The sequence below is a fragment of the Lepidochelys kempii genome, chromosome 8 (genome assembly GCF_965140265.1).
Source record: "Lepidochelys kempii isolate rLepKem1 chromosome 8, rLepKem1.hap2, whole genome shotgun sequence".
NCBI classification, from domain to species: Eukaryota; Metazoa; Chordata; order Testudines; family Cheloniidae; genus Lepidochelys; species Lepidochelys kempii.
The window spans coordinates 33,354,108-33,371,087 of NC_133263.1; positions in this window are offsets into that span (position 1 = coordinate 33,354,108).

A 16,980-nucleotide genomic window follows, 5' to 3' on the forward strand; every position below is an offset into this window, starting at 1 on the left:
AACTATTGTCTCACCCATGCTACAAAGAGAAAACTATCTTTAAAAAAAACTATGCTGGGCAACTGCAGACTGCACTACCAGACAGAGCCCAGGGACTGGATGGGTTAAAGAGGTATGGGTATGGACAAATCCCTTCCAAAGAAAAACCATTTGCTTGTACAGGAATCCTTTGTTCTAGTCCATTGGGGGAACTTATTTTCAACCTTGAAAGAGGCACTTGATTAACCTCTCAGCAGTAGATAAGATGCCTCAATGTCTTTCAGAACAAGTCAGGGAGAGCAAGCCTTGGTAGAAAATGCACTCATCATTACAGGTTTTTATTTTTCCTCTACAACATTCTCCTTTTGACAATTCCCTCTGACTTTTCTTAGCACTGATGGAAAGTGGCAACTTATAAAAATGAGGTTTACAGCTTGCCAGATTGTTGCTGTAAGTAGAACAGATGGCCAATTCATCTTCATTGAACTTGGTACTTCTAACAAGAGAAACTGTGTGTTTTGCTCTCTGATTTTTCCCCCAGGTATCCTAGCAGGTGACTGGAAAGTACGATGACAGGAATGACTTGACTTGAGCTTCCAGAGGCCCAGAATTGTGGGGTTGCCATTGTTTTGCCCAATGACCTGTTTCTTAGCAGCACTCTGGTTTGGTTTCTTGAGACCCCAAAAACAATAGCAAACCCAAACAATACGCAAAAGCCAGTGGCCAGGTGCACTATCCCAGTGTGACCCAGGGACCCCCTTGGTGCCAACTGAAAGAGAGTACAAAGGGTGCCTAGGGTTTTACAGAATCCTGTAAGTCAGATATAAGCATAATAGTTCACCAAATGGTGGCATGTGAGGGCTCTACCTAGAGCCAGTGGCCCACTGCTCATCATTATCGTTGCAAAAAAAAATGTATGTACAGGTAATATTCAAGGAGTTCTGTGTCTATACCGAAAGATTTGCTCTTAAGGTCTTGGAGTTAAGGCAGGTCACCAGAAGATGACATCCCACCTGCCTACAAGGAACATCTCCAAGATAACTGACATTTGTCTCCTGTCTGGCCATATGTGTACTGTGTGCCTTAGGTTGTGTGCCTATTTGCATACTGAGCTGGGTGTGAAGTGAGACATCGTAAAATCTACAAGAGAGGAAATCTACAGAAAGAAACAGACAGCAGCATGGGGGATAGGGGTCCCATTTAGGAATAAAGACAAGAGAGTGGGGTCTGGTATATCTTGCAGTGCAGAGAGACACAATCTTCCACTTAGGAGGCAAAACTAATAGCGTGCATCTCTCATGAAAGAAGGGGCACAGCCAGTCTGGCTGTAAAGCACTGCAAGGATTTGGAGTGAGCATTATTCTGCAAGCCATGAGTATATCTTAATACGTCTAGGCTCTCGAACATGCATTACGATTTCATTTTAGATGTAATCTTTTATTTCCAATATGTTACTTGCTACTACTTGAATCTCTCCGCCGTGTTAAATAAACTTATACTTGATTTCACTATAAACAAATTGAAGTGCTGCATGCAGCAGAGCGCTGATGGGAGGAGTTGGGCTGTACTGCTTCTTTGGAAGTATCAGATTTGTGACTCCTATCCGTGTGCAGTGGACTATGGCTTTGATGCTCTCGGGAGATGCTCGAGCAGCTCGGGGGTTGGGGTGTGCTTAGAGCAGGGCTTGAGGCTAGAGGGAAGTCCTTGTGCTGCCCATGGAGTTAGGGAGCTGATCCCTGGCAGGTACAGGCAGGACTTCCTCACCCTAAAGGCAGGTGGTAGTGAGATGCCTCACAAGGGGGTACCCTTGGGAGACATCACACCCATCATTTACAGGTGACTCATTTTTCCTATTCAAATACATCTAATCATACCTAAAAGTATTCTTTTAATTCCTCTTCTTGTGTTCATGTTGAGTGTAATACACTCTGGTGGAATAAAATGCAGGCAGAATAGAATTCAAGACTAGAATGAGAGGATCCAGGTACGTATGGACACCCACAAAGGATCTCAAATTCAGTACAACTCCTGGGTCTACTCCTGCACTGCTAATTTGAGCTCATGGAGGCAGAGTGAGTGGACTGCTCCTTATCTACTGAAAATCATAGCAAACATCCTTCCAGCAAGAATGGCTTTATTTTAGATTGCGGTCTTAGAAAGAAAAACAATAAAAGGAAAGGAAAGACACATGCATATGTCAGAGAAACTGCACTGAAATGAACACAAAATGGCTGATGTATCTGGCTGAAGCTTCCTCTGCCCTCGACCCTATTAACAGTGGCTGCTATATACTACCTTGCTGTACTGGATTATGATGCAGTATGTACCAAATAGATCATTCAGCCCAGAGATACCAATCACCCACAACTCCCATTACAGTGATTGGGCCAACATGGGTACAACACAACGCCATACATTGTATTTTCTTACAGTTACTTTATGATGGTTATAATGTCAGTATAACAACTTTAACTTTCTTTAACAAAGAAAGAAGAGACTATGCAGTATTGTTATATGCTACAAAATTCCCACTGGCCCAAATTTGGGCCACTGAGTGCTAGAGTTATGAATGGACTGGGTACACAACCTTGAGCAAGCCCAATCACCTGTCCATGCCTCTCTTTCTTTCCCCTATCATCTCTACCTGGCTACCTAGTAAAACAGCATGGTCCAGTAGATAAGGCATGGATCAGGAACTCGGGAAACCAGGGGTCTTTCCCTGGCTTGACCACTAATATGCTATGTGGGTTTAGCCAAGTCACTTCACCTTTCCCCATTCCAGTTTTCCCTCCCTACCTTTAGCTATGTAGATTTTGAGCTCTTCAGGGTGGTGCCCTTCTCCTACAGCATGTATGTCCAATTCTTAGTACAATGGGACTGCAAGCTTTGTTGGAGCTACTGTGCAACAGCAAGTAATAATAATGGAAAGAAAGTTCTGAGAAAAAAATCTCAGTGAGATGATGTAATCAGTAGATCAGAAATGGCACTGTGCATGTTATTATGTATATGTTTCAAAAGCAAAACAGCATGAGATGTTTATTCAGTGAAAATACACTGAATGCACTGATTATAAAATAAAGATATGATTTTTATTATCTGCATTGGTTTACCAAAAGGCTTGCTTGGAACTCTTACTTTATTAAAATTAAAATAGAAAAAACACTATGAAATATTCATAATACAAATAATCAAATATTGATGTTTAGAAAGTATTCCCAAAAGTACAGAATCTCAAATATTGGTTTAGTACCCCAGGTCACACAGTCCAGTCTATTGAATTGTTCACAGAGCACTTGCTGAGAACGTGACTGGTCACGTGGTGCTGACACCTTGTTTAATTAAGTTTAGCAGCAGTAAGACAGCTAACAATACATTAAGGCTGGAGTTTTCAAAGAGGCCTAAGGGAGGTAGGCACCCAGCCTCATGGACATTCAGAAATGGGCACCAAAGATACAGATACTCAAAGATATTGTGGCACCTAACGCCCATTGAAGTCAATGGGAGTTAAGCACCAAAGTATCTGCGGAGCTAGGCCGGAACTCCCTTAGACACCTTTGGGAACCCCTCAAAATTAGGGCTGTCTATTAATCACAGTTAACTCACCCGATTAACAAAAAAATTAATTGTGATTAAAAAAATAATCATCATTAATCGCACTGTTAAACAATAGAATGACAATTGAAATTTATTAAATATTTTTGGATGTTTTTCTACATTTTCAAACGTATTGATTTCTATTACAACACAGAATACAAAGTATACAGTGCTGACTATATTTTTATTACAAATATTTGAACTGTAAAAGTGATTAAAAATAGTATTTTTCAATTCATCTCATTCAAGTACTGAAGTGCAATCTCTTTATTGTGAAAGTGTAACTTACAAATGTAGATTTTTTTCTTGTTACATAACTGCACTCAAAAACAAAACAGTTTAAAACTTTAGAGCCTACAAGTCCACTCAGTCCTACTTCTTGTTCAGTCAATCGCTAAGACAAACAAGTTTGTTTACATTTATGGGAGACAATGCTGCCTGCTTCTTATTTATGTCACCTGAAAGTGAAAACAGATGTTCATATGGCACTTTTGTAGCTGGCGTTGCAAGGTATTTATGTGCCAGATATGCTAAACATTCGTATGCCTCTTCATGCTTCAGCCACCATTTCAGAGAACATGCGTCCATGGTGATGATGCTCTTTAAAAAAATAATATGTTAATTAAATTTGTGAATGAACTCCTTTGGGGAGAATTGTATGTCTCCTGCTCTGTTTTACCCACATTCTGCATATATTGTATGTTATAGCACTCTTGGATGATGACCCAGCACATGTTCATTTTAAGAACACTTTCACAGACGATTTGGCAAAACGCAAAGAAGATACCAATGTGAGATTTCTAAAGATAGCTACACCACTCAACCCAAGGTTTAAGAATCTTAAGTGACATCCAATATCTGAGATGGAAGTGGTATGGAAATCTTAAAAGAGCAACACTCAGGGCTTGTCGACACTACAAAATTAAGTCAACTTTATTTAATTCGACCTTGAGCCCCCGAATTAATAGAGTCAATTGTGCGTGGCCACACCATACGGATTATCTCAATGGAGTGCATCCTCACTAGCAGCTTCTGCATTGATGCACAAAGCAGTGCATTGTGGGTAGCTATCCCAAAGTGCAACTTGCTGCAGTGTGTTTTGGGAAGTTTGCAATGCCTCATGGGAGCAAAACATTGTTACAAGGGAGAATGGGAACACTGGGTCGGCATCCCATGAGGCACTGTGCTCCCTCCCTCATATCAGGGGCAAACAATCCAGTGGTTTTCATGCCTTAAAACTGCCATGCATACACCCTAACCCCAGAAGCATGGAGCCTGCTCAGTTGTGCACTCTTGCTGTGAGCATCTCAAACACCTCATGCCTTCCTCTGCAGTATTTCCAGAGCTGAAGTAGGGTCCGCTGTGCAGAACATAGCAATGTCCTGCAAGCAGCCCTGCTGCAAGCCATTGAAAAAAACAATTCACAGTGCAGCAGCACTCTGTGCAGTGCCGTTTCTGGTTCCGTTAAACAAGCACTGGCTGGTGGGACAGCATCGTTTTGCAGGTAGGGGATGATGAGCAGTGACTACAGAACTTTCGAATGCGGAAGGCCACCTTCTAGGAACTTTGTGCAGAGCTTTCCCCTGCCCTGCAATTCAGCAACACAAAAATGAGACCTGCTCTGACAGTGGAGAAGTGAGCAGTGATTGCTATTTCGAAGCTTGCAACACCAGACAGTTACCAGTCAGTGGGGAATCAATTTGGAGTAGGTAAATCAACCATGGGAGCTGCTGTGCTCCAGGTGTGCAGGAGCATTAATCAACTTCTGCTACAAAAGGCAGTGAGTCTGGGAAATGTGCAGGACATAGTGGATGGTTTTACCGTGATGGGGGTTCTCTAATTGCAGTGGGGTGATAGATGGCACTCATATCCCCATCTTGGCACCAGACCACCTTGCCAAAGACTACATAAACTGAAAGGGATACTTTTCAATGGTGTTGCAAGCTCTGGTGGATCACAGGGGGCATTTCATTGACATCAACATAGGATGGTCGGGAAAGGTTCATGATGTAAGCATCTTTAAGAACTCGGGTCTGTTCAAAAAGCTGCAATCCGGGACTTTCTTTCCAGACCACAAAATTAACACAGATGACATTGAGGTGCCTATAGTTATCCTGGGGGACCCAGCCTACCAATTGCTCCCATGGCTCATGAAGCCATACACTGGCCATCTGGACAGCAGTAAGGGACGGTTCAGCTATAGGCTCAGCATGTGCAGAATGGTGGTTCAATGTGCCTTTGGTAGTTTGAAAGGGCGCTGGAGAAGCCTAATAACAAGGCTGGACCTTAGTGAAGAGACCATCCCCATGGTTATAGCTGCCTGCTGTGTGCTCCATAATATCTGTGGAAAAAAAGGCAGAAAATTTTCCACAGAGGTGGGCACTTGAGACATGTCACATGGCAGCCATTTTTTGAGCAGCCAGACACCAGGGCAATAAGAAGAGCACAGCAAGGGGTGCTGCGTATCCGCGAGGCTTTGAAAAGCCATCTCAGTAATGAGTCACAGTAATGTGAGCTGCGTGTCTGCACTGTGCTTTCCCAAACCTTCGCCTGGCTTGTATCACTGTCCCTGTAAAGCTAACTGTTTCTACTCAATAAAGAACATTTATTTCTTGAATCCATTTACTTTATTTAACAAACATAAGTAAAGAGGGAGAACAGAAAAAAAGGTAACCTTGGGGAAAAGCGGTTGTAAAGTTGTAATGGAAGAAACATTTTCAGCTGTGTAACATAACACCACATTCCAGACCATCAAAGGTCTGTGAATGGGCACCTTCTTTTCTTTGTACCCCTCCCCCACACCCCCTGAGTTAAGTGAAAGTGATAATGGACTTTTTGCCCATGCCTCATGGAACGCTTGGGAGAGGGTGGTTCTGCACCAGGCAATGCTGGCTGGCTGTCCACCAGGGTCTGCAGAGGGACTCTACCCTTCTGCTTCTGTTTCTGCAGTTCAACCAGATGCCTCAACATGTCTGCTTGGTCCCGCATAATCTGAAGCATCTCAACCTGTACCACATGCTCTCGCTCATTGGAAGCTTTCCTGCTCTCCATGTCCTTGTTTAACTTCTTAGACAGTGAAATCCTCCACACTCTCAGATCTGTGTCAGCTGTCCGAGAGGCGTTCATTATCTCAGTGAACATGTCCTCCCACGTCCTCTTTCTCCTCCTTCTAATCACTGAAAATCTGCTTTCAGGTGTTGATGACACACTGAGGGACACATTTCCAGCTGTCAGTCAGGGGAAAAAATAAAGGAGCTATTGTACATAAATAAAATGTTTCCATAGCAAGGCTGTTTTCATAAAAAAAAAAAAAACAACCCTTAGTACACTGGGTGCAAGCCATAACGTAATCAGAATCCATAACTGTTCACTGTGCCATTTTGCTGCTCCAGCTATGGTAAGTATGACCCTCCGGGGCCTTGGGTGACTGCACTTTTAATGAAGTTTAGGGCAGGCTTATGTCAGGAGCACAGGTAGCTAGTCAAACGATGGCCCTTCCCCAGGAAGCTGTTTACGAACGGCGCAGGGGTGGGAAACATTTTCATTTCCGAATTGCGGAATCTCTCATGTGGGGCCCCAGTCCCCTATCAGCCACTTTAAACTACTTGCCATCCCATGCCAAGCATAGTAAAGGCACATTAGCAGCCACGTGGTTTGGCAATCCGGAATATGGGGGGATGGGGTGGATCTACATGCCCTTTTTTCGTCTAAGAGCACTTTTAATGAGAACTTCCCTGTTTCCTCTAGGTAATTCTATGTGATATCAGTCTCCTGAGGGTAACAGAGGTGGAAAGGAAGGAGATGCTGCAAGCATCTGGGTATAGACCCAGTCCTTATGCTGCAATGATGCCTGCAGAATTAATTCAGGAGTTGCGTGGGAAAATGTCCTACCATGGTGAAAGAAATAAGACTACCCTGCCCAGAAACCTTCTGCAAAGGATTGCAGTGTACATCCATGAAAGTTTCCTGGAGATATCCATAGAGGATTCCCGGGCTATCCCAGTCCACATAAATAGTCTTTTCCGGGGGCCACCCTCTCCATAGGTGGAGTGGCCTCTTGTAAGCAGAGAACCACAGCACCTTGCTTCTTCTTCACAGTGAACATGCAATACCACTGAATGTGTGTGCCTGCTAAAGTTTAACTGGACTTTGATTGTAACTGTATACTCACCAGAGGTGCCTTCCCCGGCATCACGGTCAGCCACCGTGATGTCCTGCAACCCACAGGGCTCCGGAGTTAAAAATATTTCCTGGCTCTTGAGGAGAATGGATCCACTGCTCACCTATCTCCCATTCTCCTCCTCATCATCATCCACCATATCATCCTCCTTGTTGTCCCTAGACTCACACACCTGTGAGGTGTCCATGTTGTTTGTGGGGGTGCTGGTAGGGTCACCCTCAAAAATCACATGCAGCTTGTTGTAGAACCAGCATGTGTGGGGTTCAGCACCAGAATGACTGTTCGCCCCCCTTGCCTTCGGGTACGCTTGGCAAAATTCTTTTATTTTCACATAGCACTGCTGTATCCCCCTCGTGTAGCCCTTCTCCCCCATTCCAGGAGCGATCTTTGCATAGATGTCAGCGTTTCTCCTGTTGGATCAGAGCTCTGCCTGCACACACTCCTCTCCCCAAACAGTGATGAGATCCACCACCTCCTGTGCAGACCAGGCTGGAGCACGTTTGGGGCGTGTAGTCTCCATGATCAGCTGTGCTCAAACTTGCACGATCCCAATGCTGATCAAACAGGAAATCAAAATTTCCTGTGGCTTTAGCAGGGGAAGGGCTGTTTTCTATGTGCCTGCTGCAGTGCAACAGAGTTGAGAATGATCTCCTGAGCAGTCACAGATGAGCATTGTGGGACACCACCCAGCGGCAAATTAAGTCAAATTGCACAATGGTGCCTGTGCACTACCTCCCAGTCAGCCCATGAAAATCTAATTAAGCACTACGCTTCTCACAGAGGTGGATTACAGAAGTGGACATCAGAGGTGACTTAGGCCAACATAAAGGACCCGGTAGTGTAGACACATACATAAAAAGGTTGACTTAAGGGGGCTTCCTTCGAACTAACTCTGTAGTGTAGACCAGGCCTCAGATGCGGAAACTACAGACCCCGTACCACCATAAAAGAAAATCAATCTTCTGCTGGTGGCATCTCAGATGATGAAAATGAACGTGTTGGTCTGCTCTGCTTTGGATTGTTATTGAGCAGAACCCATCATCAGCATGAACGCATGTCCTCTGGAATCGTGGTTGAAGCATGAAGGGACATATGAATCTTTAGCGCATCTGGCACATAAACATCTTGTGATGCCGGTAGAGTGACCAGACAGCAAATGTGAAAAATCGGGACGGGGGGTGGCGGGTAATAGGAGCCTATATAAGAAAAAGACCCAAAAATAAGGACTGTCCCTATAAAATCGGGACATCTGGTTATCCTAGATGCCGGCTACTACAATGGCATGCGAACGCCTGTTCTCACTTTCAGGTGACATTGTAAAGGAGCAGGAGGCAGCATTGTCTCCTGCAAATTGTAACCAAACTTGTTTGTCTGAGCAATTGGCTGAAGTAGGACTGAGTGGACTTATAGGCGCTAAAGTTTTGCATAGTTTTATTTTTGAATGTAGTTATTTTTTGTACATAATTCTACATTTGTAAGTTCAAATTTCATGATAAAGAGATTGCACTACTGTATTTTATTAGGTGAATTGAAAAATACTACTTCTTTTCTTTTTACAGTGCAAATATTTGTAATAAAAATAACTATAAAGTGAGCACTGTATACTTTGTAGTCTGTGTTTTAATCGAAATGAATATATTTGAAAATGTAGAAAACACCCAAAAATGTTTAAATAAATGATGTTCCATTATTGTTTAATCGTGCAATGAATTGCAATTATTTTTTTAATCGCTTGACAGCCCTATTCAAAATATTCCCCAAATACCATTTTTCCATGTAGGCAATTGCTACAGGGCTGTTATGTGATCACGCAAGGGAGGGGAGGTGGTCTGCACGCTTGTGAGTGGAGGAGGGTTGTCCATGAGACAAGACCTCCAAAACTGTATGTCTTTCTAAAAATATATGCATTGGTTCCAAAAGCAGTTCTAATCGCAAACTGCTGGGCTAGGTGCAAGAATGATGGGGTGACATTCTGTGGCCTGTCTCACAGAGGAAGCCAGGAAAGACGATCACAATATGTATGAGACCTACATGGTCTACAATGAACAGGCTGTGGAACGCTGGGCCTTATAGTGCTACTGAAATTCCTTTGGTAAAAGATCAGTGGTGGAATCTCAAACTTTTTGCATCTCCCATCAATAATTATCCTAGCCAAGAACAACAAATGTTAACCACCATCTCCCCCCACCCCTTCCAATACTAGAGCGGTTTTTGAGTTCAAGTATAACATTATGCAGTACACTCATATTCTAGCACAGGACAATGCATTGAGCTGTCAGTAATCAGCTAGCACTGGGAGCTTTAGTTACTGATTTTTTATGTTCCTCAAACATGTAAGGAATCAAGTAGTTCCTTTAAACACATGAGTATGGTAGTAACGTTATTTGTATGTCTGTGGCTGCAGAACCAATCACCTAGTGTTAAATTTCCAAGCATCTAATTAATTTCAGTGCCAAGTCTTTTGGGCGCCCAAGTGGAGCTGAATATGTGCAGCCAGTCTGCAAATCTAGCCTGGTTTTCCCCACAATATCTTCCATACCAGACTCCCTTTTCCATACTGGGCAAACCATTCATCTAGCCAGGTTAAAATAACTCTTGGCTTAGATCTTAGGCATCTGATGTTGGGCTCCCAAAAATTAAGGTATCCAAAAGGAGTGCTCAGATTATGTGCAATCGTCGGCAAGTAATTTAGGGACAGATTTTCAACAGCGCTCAGCTCCTATTGGGCCTGATACTAAAGTAGGAAGTCCATGGGGTTAGTAAGTCTCATGTGTAGAGACTTATTTTGGATTTACAGTTGGATCTTGTGTTACCCTAGTCACATGCTTCAAATTATACGTGTTTGAATACTTTGCTGAATTAAGGCTGCTGAGTTCTGAAAATTTGGCCCTCTCTACAGAGCTAATGTTATAGGGCACCTTCATCTTGTGGGTGCCCTCGCATACCTAGAGGCAACATTGCGGGAGGTCCTCATCTCTGGCCACCAGGGGGTGCCATTTTCTTGGCCCCACGATAAATGTATGTCTGGGTCTTCTGTGACCTGACTCTCCAGTCAGGTCACTTAAAAGTTCAATCTCCTTTTAGGGTAACACAAGATCCAACTGTAAGTCCAAAATAAGTCTCTACACTAATAGCTTCTGCTGCCTCTCTTGGACCACTCTAAAGTCTTCTGCTTAAGGTGACCACCAGCCCTTATTTGAATGGACTGTCCCTTATTTAATTGATTTGTCCCTTAGGGTGACCACCCATCTCTTATTTGAAGATATATTGAAATGTATTAAACTGATACTAAGTACCATTTTAAACAGTAAATTAATGCCAATAATGATTGCATTATATACTTGAGGGCAGTAGAAACGCACACTTGAGAGAAAATACTTGATATGCTAAGGAAAATGGTGTTTCCCTAAAATGTCCCTTAGAATAAAGCATTGTCCTTTATGTTTCATGTGGTTTTCCCTTATTCCTATCCAACAACGGTGGTCAACCTACTGCTGCTTTGCCTCTACTCCTGGGTCCTGCAGAATTTGGGTCTGGAATTTTCTTGGGTTTTAGCTTCTGGCTGTAAGTTTCTGGTTGTCAGATGTGAGGTCTGGAGGGTTAGACTTATTACCTACAAAAAGGTTTGTTGCTGCTGCTAAAAGTGAACGTGAACATTTGCAGATTTTTCCCCCACAGGAAAAAAGGAAGCCATTTTCCAAGCAGCTCTAATTAACAGCACCGCTTTTAAAGTACCTGGGTATTGCTTTGAGGTCTCTCATCCAAGTACTCTCCTGGCCCTAGCTTTTGAAGTCTGATAGTCCCCCAAACTGAGGTGGTATATGGTAAACACCTGTGATCAAGAATTTGTGTATTATCTAAAATAGAGGCATGTGATTATGGGCCAGCTTTGCAGCCTCATCAGCCAGCATGAAAATGAGAGCTATTGAATGAAGTGCAGCGTGCTGATCCTGGAAGGATATGTATTGCAAGGCTCTTAACCCCCTGCTTTTCCTTGTGCCAGACAATTTTGTCAGCATGGTATCATGTGATTAAGAACAGCTGCATGGATATTGCAAACTTAGCTCACTGACCTTGTACATAATTACAGGACCACTGGAAACATGGAGGAAGTTGCATGTACAATCCTTCATAAAGTGTGTCCCAGCTGGAACGTGACATCACAGCCATAGATCAACTTGTGGCCTATTTGGAGTTTTCATCTACAGCCTCACTAGGATTGATTAGTGAAAGGAAACAAGCTCTGCATTGAACTGACATGGATAAACTACTTGCCAAAATATTTCTTCCTGATGTGCATTAGGAGGCTATCAAATCTCCCTAGAACTTTTATTTAAAAAGTGATATAGCAACTTCCATCCAAAGGTCCTATACTGCTTTACAAACAGTTTATTAAGCCTCACAGCACATTTGAAGTGTGTAATTGCTATGATATCTATGTTACAGGTAGGTAAACTGAGGCACAGAGATTAAAGTGTGGCTATTAGATCCGCGTGAACAGAATTTCTCATTTGCTGGCCATCCAAATGGGAGGGGGGGGGGTCAATTCATTTTTGATCAACCCAAAAACAAGATTTAAGAAGTTTTGGCAAATCAAAAAGTCAAAAATTATTTTGGGTCAAGTGAAGTGTTTCTTTCAACCCAAAACCAAAACCAGTTCTTAATTTTTAATAAATAAAATTGAAGGTAGCTTCAAAAGAAAAATTGTTTTGACCAAAGATAAAAAGTTTCATTTCCATATATTCAAATTGAAATAATTTATTTTTGGATGAGCATTGGGTGAAACTGACTTACTTTCAACATGTTTTGCTGTTGTCTAGTCTGCACTGTTTGCTGAAAAAAGTTTCAGGTGAAATATGGTGTCTATACTCGGAAAAGGCATCATCTTACCCAAGAAATTTGCTACATGTGTTTATATTCCAAGTCATATATGCTGACTTGTGGGGTGAGTTTTTGCAACATATATGCACTCATGTTTAACTAAAGCAAATACTCATGGAAAGTCAATTTTAAGCTCATATGCTCAAATACATGTAGAAAGCAAATTTTAAGTTTGCTTTTTGCACACATTCACACCAGAAACCTGATTATAAGAGTTACACATCCAGACAGAGAACAGAAACACCACTGTTTGTTATATGATCAATCATAACTAAACTACACAGCTTGAATGTGGGATTTTGAATGTTAGACAGCAAACCATACAGTTAGTGAAATTCACCAAAAAAAGTTGTCAAGTGTTTGACTAATGACTACATTTGAAAAAATTGGGATCTGTTCATGGCTGTAGTTACACATTTAAGCTACTGTAATTTGTTTAGAAGCAAAAAAAAAATCCCAAAGCTGGGCATTTTCTTTTTTTAAAAAAAGAAATCAGATTTTCCCTTGAGAAATAAGGATATTAAAATGGTGGCTCTAGCATTACAGATTTTTTTTTTTGCGCACTTCAAAATTGGTTACATATGGGCCTCATTTTCAAAAGCAGCCTCTGCAGTGTTCCTGCAGTTCTCTTCCCTCAAGATTTTGCACATGTAATTGTTCATGTTTCATTTTCTTCCATGTATACAAATTTGGAGGTATACATGCATACGGCATTTGCACCTGCATACTTGATTTATGCATTTGTTTACATGCACAAATCCAAGTTTCTGTGATACTTCATTCTTTCATTACACCCATGCTAGAGTTCCATTTCTGGGTACAATTGAAAAATACTGGTTTTGATCTATAAAGCCTTTTCTGGTTAGAGACAGTCCACATCTCCCATGTTTTAACCGAGCAGCTGAGATCATCTGGGATGAGCTCCAATCCCTAGATGTTTGCAGGTGGTGACTGTAGGCAAAACTGATGGGCCTTCAGCTCTGGGACCTTATTTACACAGCATCCATCCCTCTATCAAAGACTGACTAGTGACTGGGATGAGAATGGTAAAGCCCAGTGGTCGGTGCAGGCATCAGGAACCAAGGACTAGGTTGAGAGCAGGCATCAGTAACTGGAGCCAAGGGTCAAATGGGAGGGCAGAAAACGGATACCAGGGTGAAGGGTCAAGTTGCAATCAGTAGACAGAAGCCAGGGCCACAGATCAAGATGGAGGTCAGGAATTGAAGCAAGCAGAGCGGTAGGCAAGGAGTGGTTCAATGCTGGGGCAGGACAGAGGCAAGGCTGGGTGAAAGAAAGGAGCAGCAGGAACAAGGTAACACAGAAGCAGTCACAGTGATGGGTGTGACAGGTTCCCCACCGCAGGGTGCCACTTGGAACTGAGGTACCACTGAGCCCACCTGACCCACCAGCATGGGCTCCCTTTCACACTATGATGCTATGATAAGTTGCCAATCTCTCCAAGCTGACTCGTTCACTAGTATATACGCAGATAGGGACCCATCCAGCTGCAGCTTCACACAGATGCTGAGATCAGCTCTGCATGGGAAGGCTCAGCTAAGGCTCCTCTCAGTTGCTAAGGCATGCACCCACCTCTGGAGTATAAATCCAAAATTATACCATCTTGCACTGCACAGGGAACTGAACAGCATAAGCACATAAAATCCCCACCACCACAATGTGGAGAGAGATATGCAACAGCTTTCTGCCCCCATTTATAATTTCCACACACTCTGGTTTTAGACAAAACAAAACAAGTTTATTAACAACAAAAGATAGAATTTAAGTGATTAGACGTGATAGCAAACAGGTCAAAGCAGATCAGTAAATAAACAAAACTGCACACTAAATAGGTGGGATATGAATTAGCAAATTCTCACCCTGAGTGATAAATAGACTGGCAGATCAAGGCACGTGTTGACTTGGCTTTCCTAGGTTTTCATACACAGACTAAAAATCCTTCTACCTGGGACCATCACTTCCCACAGTTCAGTCCTTGCCCCCCAGGTGTTTCCAGGTGTGTTGTTGTAGGGAGAGTGAGGTCCCATCTTGATGTCATTGTCCCCCTTTTATATCTTCTTCCCACTTGCTGGAAAACTCTTTTGCTGTGACCTGGGTCAAACTGTTCCTATTGTGTAGTGCTATCTCTGAGAGCTTTCTACTGTACACAGTTCCTGGGGTAATTCTTGTGCTTGTGTGCATTTCCTCAATAAGCCATTAACATTGTTTGGCCTTTTTACTGTTGTACCTGAAAGGCTGCTTGTGGGTGTTTTCAACCTCACAACATGTTTCAGTAACACATACACAGCCAAATTTCATAACTTCACATGCGACGGTAGCCCACACAATCCAACAAGATATTAATGTCTAGCAGATCAAGACTTTTAGAATGATACCTCACAAGGCATACTTTGTACAAAACATATCCTAATTACATGACAGTGATGAATATTGGGGTGCCAGGGTGTCATAGTGGGCATGAACACTGAGCTGCCAGCGAGCTGCTGCTGGTTTAAGGTGGCCAGCTGGCCCAGCCATCAGGTATCCTGCTGCAGGCTAGCTGTACTGACAAGGCTGCCTGGAGACTAGTTCTGCTGAAGGCCCCAATTCCTGATAGACTGACTCTGTTGTCCTTCAAGTAACACTGAAAGGCAAGGTTCAGCTGTTTCCCCAGGCTTTTCTCGAAAGGGAAGATGGGTTACTTGAGAGAGACTGGTGGGGAAGTTATGTTGATGTCATTGCTTACGGTAGTTTGTTGTATGTAGAAAAATAGAATAAACCCAAAATGTTGTATGTGCAAACAGACATGAAACTTTGCACATGCAAAAACTGAGCTGAGAAATTGTCAACACAATTCATAGGCCAGGTTAAGATCTGTTTACAAGTTTGCCCTCATACTTCAGAATCTGTGCCCTCAGCTTACACAGTTTAGGCTCAAGTCTTCCCCTACTTGACATTGTCCTTATGTTGCATTAGTAATGAATTCAGCGAAGATACCGGTTACTATCAGACAGCAGTAGACAATGTAGAAAGATAATCATATTAGGATAGAGAAAGCACAATTCTGTAAAGCATGAACATAAGAACAGCCATACTGGGTCAGACCAAAGGTCCATCTAGCCTAGTATCCTGTTTTCCAACAGTGGGAATGCCAGGTACTTCAGAGGGAATGAACAGAACAGGTAATCATCAAGTGATCCATCCCTTGTTGCCCATTCCCAGGTTCTGGCAAACAAAGTCTTATAGAGCAAATATCATAACATGGAAACCTTTCCAAGCTAGGTACAGAGTGAGAAAACATTGAGCATTCATCATATCATTAAAAGAATCAGACCTCCATTGTTTAAATGGCATGAGTCCACCATAGTCTCATAACGGCATGGGATTTCTACTGCCCCAGACTAATTACAAATGTCTAAACATATTGTAGCACTAGTAGCTAAATGTTTTGTACTTGGAAATTGACCTACATTAGGAGAACAAAATTCACATTGTTCTATACATTAGATAGAAAATCACATACTTCCATAATGCCAGGAAACCTTACAATGAAACATAATTTGGGGTAGTGGGGGAGAACCTTATAGAATGAGTTATAGAAACTCTTATTCACAAGAGGTAGATAATATATGCTGACATAGTACTATCCCTCCTAAGCTGCACTGGGTATAAGCTTACATCATACAGGCCTTGTTATGCAGTCATGTCATTATGCCTTAGTGGCCATACACACACATTTTCCCATAATGCACAGAGTATACTTTTGCAGGGCTGTAGGGAATGACTCACATATTTGCATGCTGTCTATGGACTAGATTATAAAATATTGGCTGTGGACACATCATACCACACAAGGGGTTGGTTTCATATCAGCACACAGAGGCTATAGAATTACATCACTCTATTCCAACTCTAGACATACACCAGAGATTCCACTGGTATCACACTTTGCTGGAACAGGCTTCCAATATATGTTCATAAGGAGATTGGCTTGTCACATATCCCACTTACGTTTCACTGTAACTATGCCATACTTTCCATAATTTGAAAGCAAGAGGTCGTGAACTGAAGTTGAGGCAGAAGCCAGCATATAATAATTAGTTTCTTATCCTACAGGCATGTTGGGATAAGGAGCAAACTGTGAATACATTCAACAATGGGAGAGGCAGTGGTAATGAAAGTGCTGTGCAGTCATCAGGAGATAACTCAGTAGCATTAAGTCAACTACTTCCACATCATGTCATTGTTAGCACCGGGCTTGTGGTCTGGAAGCTGGAGCCCTTTATCTCATAAGGGTGTACAGTCAATGTAGACAAATCATTATTATATAGATTGCAGGAATGTAACCA